At 33.9% G+C, this 24,787-nt stretch overlaps 2 long non-coding RNA genes across 2 annotated transcripts; one reads left to right on the top strand and one right to left on the bottom strand.

The window, feature by feature from the left end:
* Window positions 1-11,129: 11,129 nt before the first annotated feature.
* Window positions 11,130-15,991, bottom strand: LOC123565978 (uncharacterized). Its single transcript, XR_006689306.2, has 2 exons — window positions 15,427-15,991; window positions 11,130-11,397 (listed from the first exon to the last, which is right to left on the bottom strand). It is a non-coding gene; the product is annotated as an uncharacterized LOC123565978 (long non-coding RNA).
* Window positions 15,992-19,293: 3,302 nt separating this feature from the next.
* Window positions 19,294-24,392, top strand: LOC123565587 (uncharacterized). The gene is made up of 5 exons (XR_008372204.1): window positions 19,294-19,417; window positions 19,884-19,980; window positions 21,072-21,170; window positions 21,583-21,667; window positions 22,277-24,392. It is a non-coding gene; the product is annotated as an uncharacterized LOC123565587 (long non-coding RNA).
* Window positions 24,393-24,787: the final 395 nt, after the last annotated feature.

Raw genomic sequence — 24,787 nt, 5'->3', positions numbered from 1 at the left:
TTCAACAGTTTTGTAACTCACAAAACCTTCATGAAAATCATTCTTAAAATACAGATAATAAACAGCTATACTACAAGTTTGCGGGAGGACAATTCAATTCAGGCCCTTCCCGAATAAAAGTGTTTTTACAACTTCGTCTAAAACGTTTTCAGTTAATCTCTTTTCAGTATAGTTTTAAGAATATAAATGAATAACTGTCTTAAACTGCCGAAACAAAATGTGATTGAAATTTACCTAAATACACTGATTTATGTACATATGGCTACATTAATTTAATAAGATTTTAGACATTAAACACATTGTCTTGGCCTAATATATGTCACTGTCAATTTTAAACATAAATTTTGTACATTTCATATTTTTCGTGCAAGTCGTGTATAATTACCATCATGGAAATACAGTTATTTTGTCGCGCGTCTTTAAACGGATATTCATTTGAAACAATTTTAAAATCACGTGATCCCGAAGAATTTCCGACCGATTACGGAAAAACGATAAACATGAAAGTAGGACAAAATGACCACCCATGTCAGTCTAAGAAAATACAGAAACAATCATTTGTTTCTCTGTTCTTGTGTTGATTTCAACAGAATATTGCACGGCTATCATAATGTTTATTACTATATTACAAAATGTGTAGTCTTTTTTTTAAGATTTATGTCTATTCATTTGTCTTTGTTTTGCACCTTTAAATGTCACACTTAATCCCTGACGTAAACATGTCACAGCTATAACCCAGCTGTTTCTTTTCTATCACCTAAGTAAGTAATTTAAATTGATAAAAAAAAGAACACTAAACAGATTTCTCTAATCCGCTAATGGCACTGTTGAGCTAATGGAAGATTCTCTGCATATGTCCCCGCTGTGGGAGAATTAATAATGACGAATAACTAAAAACATATCGTTAATGACATTTATGCGAATATAATGGAGGACTGGAGGCAATAGCTGTTCCATATAGACATTGTTTTGTTTTATTAAGCTATGTAAGAGTGTGATCTCGCACAATTGTTTTGCAGTACAGAGATTCAAAATGTCACTCATAAGAATATAAAATAGTTCAAAACAATGGAAGCGTGGTTTTACATAAAATATAGTACTATATCAAGAATATGAAGTCCGCATATCATTTATAATGACAATAATAGCAAGACTCGCCATTATCAAATGCTTTATATTTTGTATCACCTAGACTGTATAATGGAAATATTAACTGGACTTGCCAACTCGAAAACTTTTTGTGTTCAACTGGTTTTGGTTATGTCTGGGGAAATTCATTCTCTATACAAGAGAAGCAGTTTCTATACATTTTCAAGCAAAGATTTATTGGCACTTCCAAGCAGGAGTGGTTTGTGAATATCAATACGAACAAAGTGTTCTATACGTTTTACAGATATATATATATATAGTGTGTGACTTCGCATTTGTAGTTTGTTTTAATAATATCTTATTGCATTTATATATTTTTATATTATAAAACACTTGTAAAACAATTCTGTCACCAACCTGTAATCTTCGGTGGTATTAATGGTCTTGAAAACTTACCTAAAAAAAACAACAAAATATTGTACAAACATTAAATACGATATTCATAAAACATAAAGTTGCAAATGAATAAAGAGTAGTTACTATGGCATTCCTTTTAGCATACAAATGGCAACTTCTCCTCATATTTTCACAAGTTATAAATGCATATAACTAAATGTTACATGAAGCTATCTTTTTAATTAAATTTAGTACCGTGGAGGATTTAAATTAACTGACAGGTTAGAAATAATTTCACCAAAAATATCTATCAATGAAAAAGAAAAACTTCCGTAGAAGAAACCTGTACCTGCTGTTCTCCGGACATAGGATGTTGGGATATGCTCATCTTTACGATACACTGCGAACATGCAAAAACAACTTTTTTTCAATGCTCTACTCTAAATATCATGTTACGTTCTATACCTTAAAATGTAGTACTTTAAATTTTTCAAACTAATTTTGAAAACAGTAAACGTTTACTTTGAACAGCTCCGATATTTTGAACCTGAATAACGATTTTGACGCGTAATTTGCGAAACAGTGTTAACAACTCGAAGCCTGGCATAGAACTGATTTTCAACACACAAAAATCGCTCCCTTACACGTTATGTTATATCAGGTCAAGACAACAGTTCTCCTCTGTACTTCGTGACACGAAAACCTTTAAAGTACTTAACAGGATAATATCAAATTATTGTTTTTTCCTTTAAATGGGAAAACAGTACCGTTAAATAGGTATTCGGCTATTTGGCCAGCTGGTACGATTAAGATTTTTTTTTTATATAAAACAAAACGAGCGATTTCTATCATTTATGCCACTTTGAGTCTCCCTTACTAGTATGTGGTAAAAGACATTTGATTTTATTACTGAATTATATTTAAAGGAACTGAATTCCAGATCTTGGCAGAAATATGATATTTCTTTAAAATGGAGGGTAGGTCATATTATGACCGTTAGAATATGAGTTTTTGTATTTAACTATCTTAAAACATTCTAAATCAACAGTTGAAAATCGAACCCGGTTTGCTTCGACAATAAAAACTTTAGTACAATCTTGACCAGTACACCACGGAAGAATTCGTACTTCAGGACCGTTTATATAAAGTTGTTTGTTTTCTGTACCCCGTAACAGACGCTTTTCAATTTTGAATTCATTGTTTCAACGACAATAATTATAATCTGTCATTAATTAAGTTTCAAAGCCTTTTATAATATCCTGATATCGCAATTTCTCATTTTTGCCTTGTTGTACGATCTTGAAATCAGTCCGGTGTAAACAATGAATTGCCAAAATAATGAAATTGAAATAATGTAAATTATTTTGAATAAAAATAATTTTATTTATTTTCGAGAATTCACGTTATTGGTTGCTAAGCAAAATAATATCGATGAATAACTGGTTCCGTAGCTCTTCTTTATCTTCTGGGTACCGACGTACTTTAAACCGGTCTCAAGCTAATACGCATGAACAGGTAGTTTACTATAAATACCGCTAAACCCGTGCTCTTCGTTCACTTTGTATTGCTACACGGTTGTATCAGGAGAAAACTTAGATCTACATGTATAATACTACACAGTTGTATTCAAGTGATCAAGTTTGACTTTAAAAGCTTGAAAATGCCACGCGGTCGCCGAAGACAGGCACAGGCTAGGCGTATGCCGAGACAGGAGAGAGCCGTTCGGCAGGAGAGAGCCGTTGAGCAGGAAAGGCAGGAGAGAGCCGTTGAGCAGGACGAGGAGCTGAATCTGCAGAATGCCCGGCGTAACTTGAGAAGGAACGCTGCCAGAGAGGAGCAGAATGACCAAGGTCACGGGGACGTCAGGGGCACCAGGGGGCAAAAAGGCCTGCGGCTGACCTCGAGGATGCTGTAGACGAGAGGTTGCTACAAACAGATGCCGGTGAGTGCAATGTTATTGATTTCGAACAAATTATTAGAAATTCACAAATTATTCCTCCTACGGGCAATAGAGATTCAAATAATGCAAATAATTTTCAAGGGTGTGGCGGCGCAAATTCTATCGACCCACAATCTTCAGGTATTCAATGTAATGGGCCACTGAATGTACCGTCCAATAATTCTATATTGTCTATGGTTCGCTTAGCAGATGACGACTTAGCCGCACACGTTCCGGCTTCATTAAAACAAAAGATATGCAAAGGTGAATATGTCAACCTAGCATTATTATTAAAAGGAGCAGTAGAATTGTCAGAATTTTGTTCAGGTAGCGTTTTTCGCTTAAATTCGGAAGGCCAGATTGAATCAGCAAACAAAGAATGTAAAGAAAAAATTACAAACATAGAGAAATGGACAAACGCGTTCATAATCTATACATCCATTTACTTAGCTACACATGCAGATAAAGTGTACGAAATGTTACACTACATGTTCAATATAAGAGAATGTGCCTTACGCCAAGGCGGTTTCTCATGGAGGACGTATGATGAACAATTTCGCCTCCGTCAAGCAATTTCCCCATCCCCTTGGTCACAAATTAATAATGACTTGTGGTGGCGCTGCATGCAATTACAGCCTACCCACAACATTACACCAAATGCAGGTCGGTACACGTGTCAAGACTTTAACAGAGGCAACTGTGCTTGGCAAAACTGCAAATTTCCTCATGTTTGCTCAAAATGTTCGGGGCCCCATCCTGAGGTCACATGCACTAAACAAGGTTCATTTGTAATGAACCAGTCTGGTTACTCACGTGGTGGACAGTTTCGTCCCGCACAGCGAAATCTTTTTCGCGGCAGACCCTTTTTTAGACGGGGCAGTTACGGAGGCCCAAGAAAAACTAACAATTCTAAAAAACAAAGCGCTTCCACCGAACAGAGTAATTTGGACATACACAATTTGGCCCAAACACCTGTAAACGTAATAGCCCTTAAAAGCATTTAAGAAACTATGACGTCACTGAAGCGAAATTTTTTATTAGATGGATTTATGAATGGTTTTCCGTTACAATATACAGGTCCACGTACTGCACGCGATTCAAAAATCTACGCTCAACTTTGTTAAACCCCGATATCATAAAACTTCAAATTCAAAAAGAAATTAAAGCAGGTAGGGTGGCTGGCCCATTCAATGAAAGACCGATGACTAATTTAATCGTTTCACCCATAGGTTTAGTTCCAAAGAAAACACCTGGAGAATATCGAATGATACATCACTTATCATATCCGTCTGGAGATTCGGTGAACGATTACATAGACCCTACTTTGTGTTCCGTACAATATACGCACTTTGACGAAGCGGTAAAATTAGTACAGGACCTGGGACGTAACTGCAAATTATTCAAAACTGATATTAAAAGTGCGTACCGGCTTATACCTATAAAACCGACTGATTTTGAATTGTTAGGCTTTTGTTTGAGAATAAATATTATTTTGATAAAGCACTTCCATTTGGTGCCTCAATCAGTTGTATCACGTTTGAAAGATTTGCAAGATTTCTTGAATTTTGTGTCAAATCGAAACTCAAATCAGGCGGACTGTTGCATTATTTGGACGATTTTTTGGGCGGAGACAAAAACGAACGCATCATGTACTGCTGCACTTCAAACGTTCAGAGATCCCATGATAGAATTAGGTGTACCGTTAGCGGAGGAAAAAACGGAGGGCCCAACAGAGGTTTTAGTTTTTCTTGGGCTGGAGTTAGACTCTAAGCAAATGCTCGTTCGTATCCCAGCTTCAAAAATTCAAGAGCTTATACAAAAAATCAATGAAATTTTGCTACATCCAAAAACAACTTTAAAGAAAATACAATCACTTATAGGTTCTCTGAATTTTTGTTGCCGCGCAATCACTATGGGTAGGCCTTTCATCCGCCGCCTGATAAACGCAACCTGTGGATTAACGAAACCATCATCATGTTAGAATTAAAAATGAAATATGCTTAGATCTGTCAATGTGGTTACTTTTCTTTCAGAATTTTAACGGTATTTCTGTATTCCATGACCGCTTTTGGGTATCGAATACAGATGTCCAACTGTTTACGGATAGTGCTGCGGGTGAAAACTTAGGGTTCGGCATATATTTTAAAGGCCACTGGTCCCACGCTAAATGGCCAGAAGCATGGCACAAATCGGGTATTACTGCAGATATAACAGTTTTAGAACTGTTTCCAATCCTAGCGGCATTGTATATTTGGGGCGCAGATTTGACCAATAAAAGAAATATTCAACTGTGATAATCAAGCAGTAGTACACATTTTGAACAAATTAACTTCAAAATCAGAAGCAGTCATGTGCCTAGTTCGAGTACTGACGTTACGGTGTTTAAAATTAAATATCTTAATCAAAGCCTGTCATGTACCTGGTCATCAGAACGAAATCTGTGATGCACTGTCTCGTTTTCAGTTGAACAGATTCAGAAAAATAGCCCCAGACGCGGATCAAGATCCATATCCCGTTCCACACTTCCTTTGGAAAGTCTTCGACGCCGAGCTGGACAGCTCATTAGATCAGGAATTTCATATAATTCCAGGTCAACATACAGCACAGCTATAAATGCTTTTACAAACTTTCGGTCTATTTATGGGCTTACAAATCAATTTCCTATTCCCGTTCAACAACTTACACTGTTTATAGCTTATTGCTTTGAGAAGGGACTATCACCAAAATCAATATCTACTTATGTAGCGGGCATCAATTATCATCATAAACTGCATGGATTTTATGATCTTAACAGTATTTTTATAGTTAAGAAATTGCTTGAAGGTTGTCACAGGAGTCGCACAACACGAGATAAGCGTGCTCCGCTGACCAAGTCTGTATTGTTAGCTGTTTGTAGGTCACTCCCTGAAGTATGTTATGACAACTACGAAGTAAAGCTATTTCATTCACTTTTTACCTTAGCATATTTCGGTTTGTTTCGGGTCAGTGAACTTGTCAATGTAAACAAACACCTGTCAGAAAATCCCCTACAACGCAATGATTTACGCTTCACAAAAGACGATTGTGTAATCATTCGGTTACGCCACTTTAAAACTAATCAAAGGGGTAAACCAGTATACTTAAAGTTGCCCAGACAGGCTGGTAATTTGTGCCCAGTTAAGGCAATTAAGGAATTTCTGTCTATGAGGCCAAGCATCCAAGCCCACTTTTCTGTCATCGGGATGGGTCTGTAACAACTAGGACCCAATTTTCTGCAGTCTTAGCAAAAGCCATCAGTAAAACACATTTTTTAGGTGCACAATACAAAACACACAGTTTTAGGATTGGTAGAGCCACTGACCTAGCTTCCGATGGATACCCGTCGGAAATCATAATGAAACTTGGTAGATGGACATCCAACTGTGTTAATCTTTATGTTCGAACATGATGTTAATCTGCAGATCATATACGGTACATCACAATCAACTTTATTTCACAACGGTATTAATTACCATTCTAAACGTAATATTTTCATTAATTTATTTTACCAGCTATAATGAAAACTATTTTTTATTCAGACGTATGGGTTCTGGGTGACTCTATCCCGTTCTGGGCCGGCGAACATGCAAAGACGACTAGGAAACCAAATCTTAGTATCCCGAACATTTCTATTGCTTGGTGGGCAGTCAGAGGTCTTCGTTGGAGAGGTTTCAGACATACAATTGAAACTCAGGTCTTACTTTCATCTCCTCCTTCAATAATATACATTAATTTAGGCGGAAATGACCTAGTATACGAAAATACTTGTGAATTAAGAGGAATGATTGAAACAGAGATAAACTATTTACGTGAAGCATTCCCAAATACAACAATAGTTTGGATAGACATATTAGAGAGACAAAACTGGCAAGGGGCATTAGGCGGTAAAAGGCCAATTGAAAAGAAAAGAAAACGCCTTAACCGCATAGCGCGGAAAATAGTAATAGAATCAGGGAAAAGTGACGTCATAAGCCCCGATATTGACGCAGAAACAGCCTTTTTTAGAAATGACGGCGTTCATTTAAATCTCGTAGGGTTAGAATTCTTCCTAGATTATTTAAGAGATTCAATTAGAAAGCTAATATAAGTATGACAATTTAGTAAACATAAATGCTGAAGATTCCGTGTTCAAGCATTGTATAAATTAAACATTTTTATTAGATAGAATTTTGGGGGATAAATTGTTTCAATTTATTGTGGCGGAAAATTCTATAAACCGGAAGGTGATCAGGCGTGTCTGCTTACATTAGTTTACAATAAACTGATAAGTATAATTTGGAAATAAATATTGTTTCATAAAAATACATCTATTGTCTGGCGAGAACTTACAAAGCACTGTATTTTCGGCGTGTGTTACTCTTATGTGGTTACTCTTATGTTGTTATGTGGCTAGGGTTGAATAGGTTTTGCCCATAGTACCTGGCGAAATCTAGTTTTGTATTGCGTATTGCTTTGTATTGCGTATTGCTTTGTATTGCGTTATCAACCCTCTAGCATGCAACTTACTGCTTTCCTTCACGCAGTGGTTTTGGTATGTGTTGACCCGTCATTCCCGGATACCTGGTCGTGTCTGGTAACTATCATACCGTGACTACTGGCACCGAAGTTGCCGTGAATTGCCACATTATGTTTAAGTTAGTCAGTATTGCTACCTCGTTATGTCCGACAGTGCAGAGTTACGTTATGTTGAAATTAGCTGGTGTTGCTACCACGTTATGAGAGTGTAAATTATGTGACAGTGCAGAGTTTCATTGTAATAGTTTGCAAATTTTAGCAGACGCGCCTGGTCTCCTTCCGGTTACTTTATTCACATACTTGGCGAGATACCTCGTCAAGTACATCTTTGTTTTTGAGCGGCCAATAACTACCCAACCTTGTATTCATTTAGTAAATATTTTATTTGTTTGATTTGTAACATATTGAAATATTAACATTACAATATAAAGTCCTATCGTGTAGTAATTAAAAGGTACAAAGCATGGTTTAGTTGTAATCTTTTCGAGTATTAAAATAATGTAAATTATTTTGAATAAAAATAATTTTATTTATTTTCGAGAATTCACGTTATTGGTTGCTAAGCAAAATAATATCGATGAATAACTGGTTCCGTAGCTCTTCTTTATCTTCTGGGTACCGACGTACTTTAAACCGGTCTCAAGCTAATACGCATGAACAGGTAGTTTACTATAAATACCGCTAAACCCGTGCTCTTCGTTCACTTTGTATTGCTACACGGTTGTATCAGGAGAAAACTGACCCGCCCGCCACACCCCTGTACTAGAAATCATTTTTGTCAGATTGATAATGAGATTAAACATAATTCAGTTTTTGTATGAATATATATTCAAAATACAATGTATTAACCTTGCTACTTTAATATCTTAGACAAATTGACTGTTTCTCTGTAGTATTTATGCTTACAGGCAACTTCTCAGAGTAGTTGACAAAAGGCCTTATAGAAGAATGCACAGTCGTATACACAGGAACATTATGCCAGGAACTATCGCTGTGAGAAGGGATATCCGGCGATTCCAGGACATTCATATGAGAAAATGTGTGGTAACCAATGAACTCTTTTGAGATCATTTTAAGCATGTGAATTACTGTTCCTGGATATTCTTGTTATAGTTACATGTAACTGTGCGTTCATTTGAAATGTGATAAGTACTATTAAAGGTGAAATAGACAATCACTGAACTGTTCCTGGAAGTTCTTGTTTAAATTTCATGTGATTTGTGCATTCATTTAAAATATGATAAGTACTGTTAAATGTGACATAGACAATCACTGAACTTTTGAGAAAATAGATCAATGTGACTGTAAATATTCTCACCGAGAAATATTTGAAGGCCATTTATGTAGCCATATTTACGAACAATATTCTTTTCTTTGTATTTTATAATTAACGTCGCTCTATTTTCATATAGGAAAATTCTATAAACCGGAAGGTGATCAGGCGTGTCTGCTTACATTAGTTTACAATAAACTGATAAGTATAATTTGGAAATAAATATTGTTTCATAAAAATACATCTATTGTCTGGCGAGAACTTACAAAGCACTGTATTTTCGGCGTGTGTTACTCTTATGTGGTTACTCTTATGTTGTTATGTGGCTAGGGTTGAATAGGTTTTGCCCATAGTACCTGGCGAAATCTAGTTTTGTATTGCGTATTGCTTTGTATTGCGTATTGCTTTGTATTGCGTTATCAACCCTCTAGCATGCAACTTACTGCTTTCCTTCACGCAGTGGTTTTGGTATGTGTTGACCCGTCATTCCCGGATACCTGGTCGTGTCTGGTAACTATCATACCGTGACTACTGGCACCGAAGTTGCCGTGAATTGCCACATTATGTTTAAGTTAGTCAGTATTGCTACCTCGTTATGTCCGACAGTGCAGAGTTACGTTATGTTGAAATTAGCTGGTGTTGCTACCACGTTATGAGAGTGTAAATTATGTGACAGTGCAGAGTTTCATTGTAATAGTTTGCAAATTTTAGCAGACGCGCCTGGTCTCCTTCCGGTTACTTTATTCACATACTTGGCGAGATACCTCGTCAAGTACATCTTTGTTTTTGAGCGGCCAATAACTACCCAACCTTGTATTCATTTAGTAAATATTTTATTTGTTTGATTTGTAACATATTGAAATATTAACATTACAATATAAAGTCCTATCGTGTAGTAATTAAAAGGTACAAAGCATGGTTTAGTTGTAATCTTTTCGAGTATTAAAATAATACCTGAATTCTAAATGATATTTCATTGACATATAAATTGCGCTAGATAGTTCTAAACTAAAAGGTCATCTAGTTCTTGGCGTATTAGGAATGTTTGATTTATAGTTTTTGCCAGATTATTGCTTTTCAGGTGAGTGGTTTATATAGTTTAACAAGAAGTTTACAATGAACTATCAGTGATGCTTGAAGTTGTTAGTTAGTTATGTTAATAGATTAATCAGATTCTAACCTGTACATCAGGCGCCTGATAAGTATTTGTTACAAAGAGGCAATGTATTTCACTGTTAATAATGAGTTTTGGAAATAATATATATTTTAATTATTATAGTCTCATCAATGTACATATTCAGCAAAATAAAACAAGAATAAAGTACATTGTCATTCAGCTATTGAATATATGAGATGGTATATAAGGGCACATCGTGATGCAGTGTTCTATGGATTGGTCGTACAAATGTTGAAGGATTGCAGATATATCGCTGGAAATGTGTATATACTATATAGGGTCACTGCTACCTGGTAAATGATTTCCAAGCAAAATGGTAGATTTCTCCGAGATACATGACTTCCCTATGTAAAAGTATATGACTTCCGCGCTCACAGGTGTATTCCTCCCAAGTAAAGTCTTCCAGTTTTAAACGTGTATTTTGTACAAGCAATTTGGCATAAACTCTTTATCAAATCTTGGTGTGTCTATTAAAGGAATCTACTTTTACGTATAGTAATTCCTTGTTTAAAAAAGATTAATTTTTCATTCCATTTGCAAAACGTCTCCCTCCAACCACTTTTTGGCGGGACGATCCCTGTAATCCGTTATTAAAGCATGTGTGTAAGCATTTCCTTGTTGAATGAAAACAAAAAGTCAGGCTACAGCATACTTGGTACCTTAGTATACAAGTCTACTTTGAGGGGCCTTTATATGGGGCATATAAATTTTACAAATACCTGTTGATTATTTGTTATTGATTTATTATAATTACATACATTTTTTGTACGATTTTTGTTCATTTCCTTTTCTGTATTCCAAATAAAAGCATTAACTTGTATCACAAGATGTCCCTGTTACATGGCTGAATATTGCATACCAATTCACCTTTCTCTTTAAATTACGCTTGGAAACAATCATGTGCTTTTACTAAAGTTCTAGTTCTGTCAAATTTTGACTTTATCCCAGCAAAATATGGTGTAGACTGGTCGTAAAGCACAAATTATGCCCCTGCAATTTACAAAAGAAGTCACGTTATAAAAGATAAGATCAAAATAAGAAAAACAAGACAGAATATCTTGTGGGCAAATCCGCATGACGTTCGTGAAAGTCTCCTAAAGAATTAGTTTAAACGTTTTTAAAGTTACTGAGAACAAAAGCCCCATTCATGCTGTTTAACATATCTGCCTGGCAAAAGGACCAGTAATATGAAAGCATTCCAAAATTGTTTGTGCAAGAACTTTCCTTTTAAACTCGAATATCATAATTATCTTGTCAAAGCAGCATCGAACAAATTATTCTACATGACATCATTTTATCAGGATTTTTCGTATTATTTAATAAACGAAAAAACGCGGGGTTAATCATTATTAATATATTGACATATTAAAGTTCATCAGCTTACAAAACATACACCGTACTGCATTCAATACACAAATAAAACACGTGAATGCCCATTATCACAAGAGTTATCAGATATTATTAAAATGCAGAGCACAACAGCTATACATATCAGTTATTTATGTATCATACAGCAACTGTAAGCACATTCATAAATCTGTGAAAGCATTAAATGGTTATATTTGCGTTTGGGTACTGCTTTGTAGTATGAGACGTATGCACGGTCAAAATTAAGCGTTCTTTGCCATGTGAAAATGAAAATACCTGACTAGTAATTGTACACTTAAAGTTCAATGGTCAAATAGCTTAACTTCGTAACAACTCCGTATTGTCAAAATTGCTAAAAAGATTTTTATAAAGCTAACATAAAATTTTGCTTTTTCAAGACAACGTGCAGACATATGAACCAGGTCACTAAGTTCAACGTCAAGGTCACACTTAGAGGTCAAAGATGAAATAGCTTAAATCTGCGTTCGCTCCACATCTTCTTAACCATTCAAAATTTTTTTAACAAAATTAGCATTAATTTTTAACCTCATCCATATGACAAGGAAAGTGCAAAACCCAGATCATAAGGCCCAGTGCCAAGGTCACATCAAAAGGTCAATGATTAAATAGCTTAATTGTTGTGTCAGTTCAATGACTTCTTAACCATTAGAAGGATTTTCATAAAATTATCATTAATTGTTAACCTGATCAAGATGACTTGTTTTGTACAAAAGTCAAGTCACTAGGTCCAAGGTCATGGGTACACATGAAGGTCAAATGTCATAATCACATTTTAATTTTCCTTTCAAAGGGGCGTCTGGGGTATAAATCACCTTTGGTGATAGCTGTAGTTTACATTCTTTGTAATAAACAGTGACAGGATTTGGCTTTGGCCTTTAACACTGAGTATAAATTTACATCTATCTGACATACTCATACGCATAAAAATGGTCCCTTTCAATGGCTCTTTCAAATAGAATGATAATCGTTATATATTTAACTTTCTAAGGCACATAACATTCAGTTTCAATGGCATCGCTAAAAAGCACAGATAGTCTTGCTCTCATTTTATACCTGTTTGAGGTTAGAAAAAATTGTGATCTACCTAGGATACCAATGACCTCTTGTTTTAGATTTAAATTATCTTTAACGCTAGACATTACACAAAACACATAATATATTTTCTCGAGCGCTTGACATTTAAAGAGCTAGAGATGTTATCCAGATCGATCATGATGTTATGTCTTCAGGTCCAGTGAACTGCATCTCATTCTAAAATTTGCTTGCATAGTAAAGCCTCCGTGAAATTATTCAAAAACTTCGGTCTTATTCTTTGTTTTTATACAAAAATCCTATCGTAATACCGACGCGAAAAACGAAAGTGGAAAATTAGCTCGGATTTAACATTTCTTTAAACTGATTGCCACATATTTGTCATAATACTGGGTGACAGAAGTAGTATCATCAGCATGCAAATCAAGAAACGTTCCATTAAGCAACCTTTAAAAGCAATACCTACTGTTATTTGGTACTTTGTTTTTCTTTTATTATCTCAAATGACATAAAAAAACAGATTTCTGTCAGTTAAGGTGTTACTCTAGAACAGTTTAACCATATTCGTGCCAGGCTGAATAAAATAGAGGGTTTATCAGCTTAACACTGCACAAATCAACAAACAAAGGGCAACTTACCGGAAGTCGTGCACATAATTCTGTTTAGACTATGTTCCATCACCTAAGGGTAATACATTTGTATAATGTCAGAAAACGTGACAGTGATCATGACACATCTTGACGAGATTTGCCTTAGGAGTTATTGCTTTAGAAAAGCGTCGTTTCAAGGCAAAAAAACTGAGAATCATATTGTCAACAAATGAACTAATGTGAACTGTAAATGCTATACAAAAAAAAAAGATTCAAATCGCATTTCAACTTTGTTTTTAGAACATTTTAGATAAAAAACATTTCTAGTCTGTTTCTAGATGATTTTGCTTTATATTTCGTATTTCATCAATAGATCGTATCTTATCATACACCGAACAGACATTTGGCTAGTACCTTTAAACAACATAAATCAATTTAATGTCACCCGAGGAATGGACTTCGTAGTCTCTCTATGCATCCATATAGCCTACGGTATGTAGGTAATCTTGAAGAAACGACTGCAGATATATTAAACATATGTGCACTATGAAAATCCTTCCGTGATATGGAACTACCTAATACTAATAAACTGTGTTTCCGTCTTTGTCATAGCGTTTCAGAATGATTTATTATTGTGCCGAATCTCAAGGAAAAAGCGTTCATTCAAGATATGGGCATGTTTGTAAAGTGTTCAGGTTCAAGTTGAACACCTTTTATTGCATTTCATTGATGATTATTGTGACTCTTTAGTGTCTTTCTAAAGTTTGAAATAGACGGATGCTTGTTCAGTTAACCATATACACAGTGCTCTGATATTTCATATTTAGGACGGTGTGCATGTCGAATTCATGTACATAAACGCGATGCTACGTAATGTCTGCATAACATCTGGCACAATAGATTGACTAGACATTGCTCACTTCACATTACTGGTGCAAAATTTAATAAAAATCATTTGCGTTAATTAAACTTTATAAACATCAAAGCTTGAACTAATTAGGTCGCAAACGTCGTTTTTGTTGTAACAAGCATTATTCAATGCCAGAAAAACACAGTACTATGGAAGGCGTTTACGACAAGAATGCGATTAAGGAATGCAATACGTCACATACATAGCACCCCTCCATACTAAATAGTTTTAAGTACATATAAGATTCACAGCTAGGATCAGTGTAAAATACGTTTTGCATATAGAAGCAAAATATACGCCGAGTAACATGTAAATGACTTCAGTTTATCATATTTTGACTTAATGAAAACTGTTATGCGTTGTCTTTAACATTAAATTCATATAAATGCATGTATCAAATTGGGAATGTTGGTACGAAGCAATGGTAAGAATTAGAATTAAACCATGCAAGCGTTGGTAATTATTTATAACTTTAAAATTATACCAACATCATGGCAACATGTTTGTTTTGTAACAAGATTGATGAGTAATGGAACAGTGACCCCTTGGTTGAAGAGATAATAACGTGTTATCTATTCCGTCTCGTCTCGGCGACTTCACTTTTCTTTGAAACATGGAAGTAAACCGAAGTCTGTTACATTGCTATCTTTGCAATAAGCTATTGCCAAGCTGGGAACCAGCTAACACAACTCACTTAAGCTTGAGAGGCTCTTTCTAAATGATATGCCGCGCTATATGTAATGTATATGCACTGTGTTATCGGCATGGATTATTCAATCTAATTATGAATTTAAATCTGGCTAGATTGTTGAAAATGAAATTACGGTTGTAGAACAAATGATCTACATCAGAATCATGATTCCTGTCACAAATGTGTATTACTGCTGCTGGTTGTTTTAATTGACGCAGGAGCTAATTTACTTTATGACTGGATATGTGACATTTAACTTGGCTTGGAAGTTATTGTTAGTACTGTTAAAACTACGATGTTAGCCATTAATCATAGCTCTTCCAGTCTCACTTATGTCGACCAGTAGGATAATAAACGAAACTGACCGCTGATAACCTTACGAAAAGTAACAATTCAAATACATGTACCTTCAAAATGTTAACTAGCCATAAAATCCAATCTAATATGAAATAATAATCCAAGTTCTGTCCTGGTCAAATTTAAATCCAATCAGTAAAAATTCCATAATATTTCACAATATATGTAGGTATTAAAAGTAGTCAAAACTACAAAAATGTTTTTTTAAGAAGTCACTTTCTATTTCACACAGTCCAAACTGAATTTAGTACATTCAAAGAATATAAATCCTTTCTTTAAATTCATAATGATAATGTAAATCCTTCAACTGTTAAATGTCCCAACTTGTAATATTTTGTTATTAAGAAATACAGGAAAGTTTTTCAATAAGATCTTACTATAGGTTCTTCCCTAACCTCAGACAAATTCCTATTTAAAGCATCATAGAAGGTTCCAGAACGTTTATGTATCACCAAGAATCAAAAAAGAAGATTCTGGAAAAACCAAGACTAATTCAGACTTAAAAAATAATTGTTACACCCTATTCATCAGTATTGTTATAGAATATTCTGGAACACCATAGAATATAAATAACTTACTGACATACAGGATGTCTGGAAAACAAGGCCAGTAAACATTGAGTTATCAATAAATTAAAGCCTAAGGAGAAATGACATGTACATAAGATACTAAAGAAATCGGTTCACAGTATATTTGCTGTATAATTAACCATTACATAAAGTTGCAATATTATATAAATATACTTGTGCTTTTGTGTAATATGTATTTCAATAAATAACAATCATATGCATCGTGATGAGGGCCGAAATAAAATATGATCATATAATATTCGCGGATGCGGTAAAGTTTACCCTTTATAGGGTGTTGACAATGTCGTTCTTAGTAATATATTATTATTTCATTTGGTCATTAGCATTATTTCATTTTTCATAGAGGAGATAAAATATTTCCCAAGTGAAAAGGATAGTTGCTCTTTTAAAACTAAAACTTAATATCACTGTGCGAGTTTTCCTACTGACTGACCTTTTATGTAAGGTTTTGCGCGGAACTGAGAATACAACCCTTGGTCATTACGTTTGCACAAATGTCTAGGCAAGGCACCTGTTAAGGTTAGCCCAACTAGAGTATCTTTAAATGATGACCGTGCGACGAGTTGTAAGCCTTAACCTTTAGCCTGCTGGCGGCAATTGGTTTTGCGCTTGCGACCAGTGCAGACCAAGATCAGCCTGCACATGCCTGATCATGGTCTGCACTGTTCGCTATTCAGTCAGTAAAAATGCAATGAATACCCCTTCGAATAATAAATGGTACTGCCCAAATTGAATGATGGACCAATCCATTTTAGAAATTTAGCAGGGTAAAGGTTAAGTAATTTTCAAATTAGTATACACTAATACAATATTGTCAATTGACCTACAACCAAACAAAGTGACAGCTGTGAAATCATAAAATGACCACATGGTTATTGTGACAACATAAGATTGAAACGCTCGATAGACAGCTCAATAATTACATACTTGTGTAGTGGGATCTTAATTATATGCTGCCTTTTTTATAAAATATATGGTTCCGCCGATTTAATTAACTAGTATTTCCTCTACTCAGTTAATGTCATATAAATATAGAGTTGTAAACAATATTGATATATAGCATGTCGTTAAATAATGAGATTCACGTCAATCTGTTCTTTATTAATTATACAGCTTTGGCAGATGCCAGTTCCTTTGCATTCTTGGTTGAATATCGTTTTTCTACAATAAATCAGTTGTATAGCGGCGATTATCTAACCTAATAGTTTTGACCTGATGTTCTCGAGTAACTTGTCTACATTTGTTACAGGTGGGGAGAGCGCATGGCGTAATATAACTTGTACTCTGTTTATTTGTAGCAGAGAGTTTTCGCTCTGCCTGTTGGTAGAATTTTTTGAACCTCTCCATTTATAGTTTTGAGATCTAAATAACCAGCTAGACGCATTTGTCAAATCGAAATGTTTAACGTCTATATCTTATTTTTAATTTGACAAAATCTGAGATTTTCCTGTTCATTATTCACTTTTTAAGGCTAGGCTAAGATCGTGGACAAAACGTAACATTTGCTATCTTAGTCAAAATATATGAGGTTATTTGTATAGCTGCGCATATGCACTTTGCTGTCGCATTTATATGAAGAAATACACACTTCATATTATATTTATAAACAATTATGAAAACATTTAATGGAAAACATAGGACAGTCTGAAATAATGTATTCAATAATAAAACACGGAACCTCGGGAGAACAGATAATTTTACTTTAAATCTGAAGCGAATCACTTTAATTGTTATTAGTTTCATTGAGTTGCGTCATTAAACCAATCTATCTTGCATTTACAGAAATGTATATCAATTTACTGCTTAGCAGAACATAGACTGAATGAATTGTACAATTCAAAGACCTAAATGGGCTAAACGCGACGGCCGATTTCATGTAAATAATGCTGAGCATTTTAATTTAGACATTGTCAATTTTGCTAGCTCACCGATTCGTCTTTAAAACAAAGTACATTGATATAAGAAATTCGTTTAAAATGAATGTTTTTCAGACTGGAATTACCTGTGAGTATTCCTAAAATGATTCCCTCAAATGGATATAATCTCATTCACATTCACATTATCACATAAATAAATAGCACATTCAAATATGTTATAAATAAATAACAAAATCTGAAATACTGTTGAAAATGGCGTTAAAAAGAAAGACAAATATCAAACAGGGAATGCCACGTACCAAAATAAACCAAAAGCCATGAAAGGTTTGTTTCGTGTTTAGAAAGGGATTGGTCACGTAAAGTACTTTAACGTTGAACATAATTTATGGATGGTCTTGTTTTAATTACTATTCATTTTAATCTTTTACCAATATATTTTTCATGTATGTATGTGTATGTATGTGTTCTTTATGCTTTTGTAAAGCACTTTTAAACGTACATATTTTGTATGAAAAGAGTGCTATATAAGTTAGGTATAATAATAATAACAATAATTTGAAGAAAATACAAGCATTTGAACCGTTACAATTAATTGGAAATCTTATGAAAGAATAATTCTAGAACGATGATCCGGTGTATTTCATATCACTGATGTAACAGTAAAACATGCAGCAGTAAATCGAGCACTATAAATTCTATTTTAGCGATTGTATAGTTTCAATATATAGGTCAAGCAATACGCCAACGATATTAATGACGTAGTAATACATACACTAGCTATTAGAGTTCTGTCCTGATAGCGAACAAATATGTTAGAGTGTATACCTTTTAATTAAAAGATATCTAAATTATATAAAGTACTCGACTATTTGGTATGTTTTCTATATAGTCCGATTTTGGACAAAATTTCTTAGCTTACGCATAGTCACATAGTATCTTTCTACAACTTATATTATACGGGTTGCATATTTATAAGTGTACATAGCTTTTGTGGTTTGCAAAATATAAGTAACTTTGTACACATATAAAAAAATCTGTAAAAAGATCCTTTGGAAGCACAGAATGCAACCAAGTAAAATAGTAGCAGACTCGGTTTCATAGAGTCTGTTCATGAGAGGTAATGGGAAGTGCAACACTTCTCACGCCCCTAGCACCGGTTTAAGCAGAATTCTATTATCCTTTGAATGGACTCAGTGATCTCAAAGGATACGAAAATATAACAACACTGAATCCAAGTACGGGGAGACATTTTACGGCCGCTACATGGCACTTAAGGATTGCTGTTGTGATAGTAATTAAAATCTCTAAAAACAATCCTTTAGAAGCATAATGCAACCAAACAAAATAATAGCAGACTCGGTTTTATAGAGTCTGTTCATGAGAGGTAATGGAAAGTATAACAACTCATATAGGCATAGTACTAGAGCCGATTTACGCAATCGAATACCGCCGGAAGTAGAACATTTATGTTAACACCGGTTTCGTATTTTCACATGAAAACGGCCGAAAACTGAGAGGTTATCAACAAATTATAAGTTTACGGGTACCATGAGGATTTTTCATGCATTTAAACGGTAAGTATAATGTTTATGGATTATTCAATACAGTATGAAAGTAAACTGTTACGCTTTAAGTGGAAATTATGAAAGAAAAGTCGATAAGAAAATATTGACTTTCTACTTTCACTTTCATTGTCGCTTTTTAAATTGCCCAAAAATGTTCTTTCTATTAGTTTGTTTTTTCTTGTTTTTTGTTTGTAGATACATAATCCTATGGCAAATTAATGTGTGAAATGACAGCTTATTGAAAGCATCTGTGATTAACTGGGCCTAAGTTTACCGATTTTTCCTTTTAGAGTGACCTTTGACCTTATAATAGCTTATAGTCTGTTCTATGTATTTTAGCTGTAGTCAGAACAGAATGTAATTGAGATAAAATGAATTTTCAAAATAAACTGTTGCAAATTGTAGGAAAAGAATAATATAATATATTTATTATTATATGTTATTGAAATATTATATTATAATTACCTCATTTCAGAAAGAAGTACAAGCGAACAGATGACACATTAAAGTGGCTGCAGAAGCTTGAAAAGTTAGATAGAGCAGGGGCAGTCAAAACAGTGCGATACTACTATGTAATTTCTTTTTAAAGGCAATTTATACAGGATGGAAGGGTATCTCATACAATGTTTTACAATTTACATGTAGTTTTATCTCTCTTTATGATGTTGACAGTAAACAAGTCAGTGACATCTAATTAACACTTCAAGTCTTGTAAACTATTGACAGTTGGAATGTAGGACGTTTTGGCCAGCGGACGTTTTGGCCCGGACGTTTCGGCCTAGGATCTTTCGGCCTAGGATGTTTTGGCCAGGCATTTTTTGGGGGTAGGACGTTTTGGCCAAAAATAAGTTGTGGTTCCATATCATGCAAAATATGGTCTGGAGATTATTCTAAAGAATGTTATAGGATAAGTGAACAAATAAAACTGATAATAAAACATACTCATGGTATTTTATTTTTATTTTTTATAATCTTTCTATATGTATACATATAAACATATACACATTGTATGTGTCTGTGTATGTGAAAATATTTGCCATTTACAACAAACCAAAAGAGTTATGAAAATAAATTTTGTTCACAATTACATTTTTAAAAAGAATGATCAATTATACTGTAACATATGATAACATATTAATGTCCAGATCATAATTTGCATATTATGGAAATAATTTCTTTTTGGCCAAAACATCCTACCTCAAAAATTTTCTTGGCCAAAACGTCCTAGGCCAAAAGATCCTAGGCCGAAACGTCCGGGCCAAAACGTCCGTGGCCAAAACGTCCGTCCTCCTGACAGTTGATATGTATATTAGACAACATTTGATAAAATGCAATTGCCTATCAATATTAAAAAGAGCAAACAGTTGACAATTAACAGGCAGGTCATTCTTTTAAATGACACCATAAATAAACTTTCATAATTTGTTTTTCTTCAACTTCTGGATTTAGACTGGAAGCCATTCCAAACTATGAACTGGTAAATTATATAAGGAGTCATGTAATGATTATGGATGGGATACATTATACCTTAATGGACAATAATAATTTGAAATAATAATATTTTTTAAGATCAAGGTGTTAAGGTGATTTTATAAAGATGGTGTTATGGTTTTTGCATGATGATTGTTAACTGTTCACAGATTTTATCATTTATATATTTCAGGGTGTCCAACATGTCTAGTCAGGTTGCCAGAAGTGAATGATGGTCTGATGGTACAATGATGTACAAATGATACTCTTTAACAAGTTTAACATGTCAAGGGTAATATAATGCCAGTTATTAAAATTACATTCCTCTAAACATTTAACAGATACACATTGTAAATGTCATTAAAATGATTTTATGAAGTTTCATGAAGGATGGTACAGCCAACCATTTTGAATCAAGAAATTTTGACTTAGGTAAAGATATCTATTCAGACTTCTTAACTCTTAGCCTTTCATATGGTACAGAGATAAAAGAACTACTACTGTCAGCCACTAACCATGTTTCAAAGCTTTTAAATACACTATAGCATTAACCATTTTGTTTAAATATCTTTTTAATGCAATGTTTTCTTGATATCTGTCACTTGATGTTTTCAATGGATTAGAGTCCTAATTTAATGTAAAATCTGTAAATTTCAGTAATTGAAGTACAAAATTTGTACTAGGAAGCTGTTTCTTTATTTCAGTGTGAAATGTTCTGTGGATTCATATGATGAGAATGCCAGTGTTGACCTGTATGACTTAATTAAACACAGATATTGATACCTTCAGGTAATTGTTTACAATATTCAAAGAGTTATAATGTAATTCAGTTATTGATTTGGTATATATCACTTCTAGAGGTTTGTGTAAAGTTTATTTCACATGAGACCAAGGGTCAAGTATGATATATAAACTTTACACTTACAAAAAGAAATTATACAGTACCAAATAATTACAGACTTATGAATGTAACTTTCCAAATATCTTACATTTTTCTCCTGAAATTAATTAAAAAGGTAAACACAATTCTATTGTTATTAGCTTAAAAAGGTGAATGTAACATATAAATTATGAAATGTCAAGTATAAGGTGTGTTATTTTCAAAGTATTTAAGATATAGAATAAAATATAGCCTGTCATCATAATATTCCAAAATAAGAAGTGTGTCATACATATATTTTAGGTCAAATAGTAAGGTCAATTGAGTGACTTAGGGTCACTATTGGCCTCTTCATATATTCTACTAAAATGGGTCTTATGCATAAAATATGTTGAAGTTTTATTAATCCAGTAACACTTTTATTCTACCTTATATTCAGAAATATACATATTTTGAATATTAAAGAGCTGCAGACATCTCGAATACAGAGTTACTACAATATGCATTTCATTCTTCAGATATACCTGTGAAATCTTCTGTGTCACCGTTCAGCTATTGTTCAAGATCAGTGTCTGAAGCTTGCACAGTTTAGTATAGAGGAGCCTTCTGAATCAACTTTGTTACATATTTGCTGTTATTGTAGGACACACATGTAGAGAGCAGCAAGTCCTGTCCAGCGGTGCATGTAAATGTGATTCAGAAACTTTGAGAATATGTAAACATTACGCTGTTATAATGTTCAAAATACTGTGTCTTGTAGTGTATCAGTACTGTTTTGTCTCAGTTTATAGCACAGTATGTTCACAAATCAAACTTAAGACCATAGTGATCAGTATTATTAAAATCATTAATGATTTGTATGGTGACAAAATTTAATTTCATGCAATACCACAGTAAAACGTTTGATAATTTTTGCTTTTAAAGTTGTAAGTTTAAGGTTGGCATAAATTGTTTTTTTTTCTTTCATAAATCTAAAAAGTGATTGGTCATTATAACTGCAATATCATTTTAGTATGACAAAGTTTATATTGAACTGAAACATTAATGTAAATTTTTGAACTAATCAATTTATTTTCTTCAGTCTTAAAACATTTGTTTATCGTATGTGTCATGGCCCATAACTCCTCCATATTAATTGTGTTTTGTCCTTTTTCATTTCACTGCAGAATAGGTAGAGGTATTGCACATCCATTTTTTAGCATCCTGATTTTGTAAAGTGTTGTATGTAAGGTTTTATCTCGGAATTATGTCTCATCTAAAGGTGGAGAGAGGTATTAATTTTGCCTTCTCGTCTATCCGCATTAAGCCTGTCTGGCTTTAAGAGGACAAGCTGCTGGCCAGATTTTGATGAAACTTCACAGGACTGATCAGTACCAAGCATAGTGTTGTGCATATCGCTTGCATGTTTCGTTTTGATGCACTAAATTGCAGCCAGAGCTAAAAATAGAAAAATCTTGTCGGCTCTCACAGGTTAAAACTACTTAACAGATTTTGATGAAACTTCACAGGAGTGATCAGTACCAAGTATATTTTTGAATATCAGCGACACTTTCCATTTTGCTGCACAAAATAGCCGCCACAGCTAAAGGAATACATAGGTGGGAGACATGTTTTGTCATAAAAATACCTAAAGCACCTTCCACTTTGTTAATGAAAAATGTAACAAACGTCTTACAATTGCAAACTGTAATAATTTGACATTAAATGCACTAGTTCCATAACTGCATTTGGCTTTTTCATAATTATTGCCCTTTTCTTACCATAGCAATATTTTGTGTAACATGTTACTTCATTAAGCATCATAAGATCAGAAAGTTCTATGACTCAGAAATGTTGGCCCTTTTGTACTTGTCATGAGTATGTTTTCAGTATTTTGAATTGTCATTACTTTTTGTTGTGCCAGTTCACGGAAATGAAGACTTAGTTGTCCAAATGGTGTGCCTGTCCTGATTTGTTTGTCTGGACAATATACTATTGATTAGTCTTCACGAAACTTTGCAGGTTAATTTCCTTAAGTTCCCTGTCAACTTTGATAGTGGCATGGTTACTTTAGAAACACTGAAGTGTGATGTCACCACTGTACTAGTCAAACGGTTTGTATTTCAGATTTTATATCACATTACAGGCTACTGGTCTTCAGCAGCCTCCATAAAACTTTCATAAAAGTTTCCAAAAATGTTGTATTTTGATTTGAACTGGCATTATTCAAACAGTAAGAAGTAGTACTATAAGGCAACATTTGACCTCTTTTCCAGTACTTTTTGATTTTCTCTGTTACTATGAAGTTGCCTTTTCTTAGAAATTGGTTGGCTTATTTTTGTAGCTATGTTCTTTATCTCATGAAAATTTCCATTTTTGTATAATTCATATTTTTTACTGTCAACAAAGTGCAGTACCATATACTTATCACTTTCATTAACATACCTGTACTATTTTCATAAAACCTTATATAAATCATTATATTTCATACAAACAGAATTAAATAAATATTTAAGAACATCAGTGTTTTCTTTGATTGCTACATGAAACAGACCATAGGTCAATTTAGGGTCAATTCTGACACTTTATATGCAAATTGATAAGGGAGATAACTAGTACTGTCTTAAGTAACCAATATTTAGCTACACAGTTACCTTTCCTTTACACAGGTAGGACTATTTGTTGCTGATGATCTTTTGAACATTATTCCATTACTGATGACAGAACATTGAAAATAAAAGTTGTTGTATCATGCAATGACATCATATATGACAATATTTACTTTTTTATTCCATTTTTTAAATATTCTTTAAATTAGGTACAATGCCTAACTCATACGCTTACGCGGAATTCTATAATATATTGAATGGACTCCATGATCCCAAGAAAATATGATAACACTGAATCAAAGTACGGGGAGACTTTTTACGACGGACACACGGGACTTAAAGATTGCTGTTGCAATAGTTAATAAAATCTGTTAAAAAATATTGCAATGATGATATAACTAGCATATTACCAGATGTTTTGTCCGATAGCGACTGGTTTTG

Source organism: Mercenaria mercenaria, chromosome 8 (assembly GCF_021730395.1).
Source record: "Mercenaria mercenaria strain notata chromosome 8, MADL_Memer_1, whole genome shotgun sequence".
Classification (NCBI taxonomy): Eukaryota; Metazoa; Mollusca; class Bivalvia; order Venerida; family Veneridae; genus Mercenaria; species Mercenaria mercenaria.
Note: the sequence above shows the minus strand (reverse complement) of the source record. Positions and strands in the feature narration are given on the sequence as shown.